Here is a 1933-nt window from a genome sequence, read left to right on the forward strand (position 1 = left end):
GTTTTCTTCAAGTATCCTGGAAATAGAAGAAAACGTATTTCCCTATGTCAAGGGTAACTTAACTCACAGAAGGGATAAAAGCTACTCTGTATAACAACACATTCTAGTGGCTGTGGGCAATTCTATTACTGATATTTGGTTTCTATTAATTTGGATGGCATTTTCACCAGCAGTAATGCCAATCTACTTCATCCTTTGTGGACATGAAAGAGAATTACATCTCATTCATGTCTGTATGTTCCACAGGTAAAGGATGGACACGTATCTACTGACGCACCAGTCACTTGAAATTCTGGAACCTAAATTCTGCATGTCGATAAGTGTTTCCCTTTGTGATGTAACACTTGCATGACGACAAACGTTGCTCTATGTGAAATGAGCGCAGCAGACGACGATAAGTGTTCTGCCTGAACTACGACCAAAATATCGAGCATTGTCCTTCGATGTGAAATAGTGCACAATAGATTAGTCGTAATTGCGGCAAAAAATCATAATTCACCCACGTGAAACAAAACAATTGATATGATTTTTTCTCAATAGATGAACTGCTTAATCAACACAGTTCTTGTGTTGATGATGGTGATGTTCATAAGGCATGTGTATTCCATCTCCCAAGATGTTAGTCATAGATCAAAAACTTTCAAACTCATTTTAAAAGATAATAAAGAAATAAGATGGCAAAAGCAAGATGAATATCATCAGGAATGATCTACTTCCCTACAAATGAGTACTTAGTGTTATCGACCTGTTTTACTCATGAATAATGTTCTAGGCACCACGTACTGCTGTAGAGGCTCCTGAGGAGTGTGGAGAGCCAGCACGTCCCCCACCACCACAACCCAACCCCTGTTCACCCACCCACACACCATTCCTCGCCCCTTACATACATCTTTTTTATTTTCTGATTCTCCTGAAATCTTTGATTAGGACAAGAACGTACAAACACAACCACAACGGCTGCCTCACCCCACTCTCCTTTTTTTTAGCTAAGTCTTTTTGTAAAAAAGAAAAAGGAACCAAAGGAACCAAAGTATATATATATATATATATATATATATATATATATATATATATATATATATATATATATATATATATATATAAATTAACAAATACATTCATTGATTATCATTCTAGCCAGTATGGTGCTAACAACAGCTCAAACGAGCAGACAGGGGCAGTCAAGTGGCACGTACTGTAATGTGTGTTGCGTATCATATAATAAATGAGGAAAAGAGCAGCTCTGGCTAGGCTAACACAAAAGCTCGACAAATGCGTCTACCCTGGAGCATCTCTTGCTATGCTCGTACAAAGCTAGACAAATACATCTAATCTGGAGCGTTTCTCACGACGACGACACAGTCATACAAATGCCTCTCTCCCTGAAGCCTCTCCCTAATCTAATACGAAGCTAGACCATTGCCTCTAGATCTGGAGCGTCAGATAAAGCGTCTCTTGCTAAGCTAAGACCAAGCTAGGCAAATGTGTTCAGAACTGAGACATTTGTTAAGCTGACACAACGCTATACCAAGTCTCCTAAATCTAAAGGTTGCACTTATTGCCAGGCCTACACATAGCAAGACGTTCCACTAAATATAAAGTGTCTAGCGGTACGTAACACAAGATGAACCCCGTTTTGATTTTCGAAGGCTAGTGACCCCCTGTGAAGTTTCCTTACAAATTCTCATGGATCAGAAACGTAATAACAAAACGTGGTTTGTAAGCATTACCGAAACTGCTTCGTTCCATGTTATGTGACAACCTTTTTTGATGGTAACTTTTAAACCAATTTAGTTGCTTCGTACTGTACTATTTGAGCCCCACCGAGGGAGTTACACATTGTGTCACTTGAACACATGTGAAGGAGCATTGCTTCATGTAATGCGAACTCCATTAAAGGAACTTGTATCGTATAATCTGAACACCTCTGGAG

Source organism: Panulirus ornatus, chromosome 17 (genome assembly GCF_036320965.1).
Source record: "Panulirus ornatus isolate Po-2019 chromosome 17, ASM3632096v1, whole genome shotgun sequence".
NCBI classification, from domain to species: domain Eukaryota; kingdom Metazoa; phylum Arthropoda; class Malacostraca; order Decapoda; family Palinuridae; genus Panulirus; species Panulirus ornatus.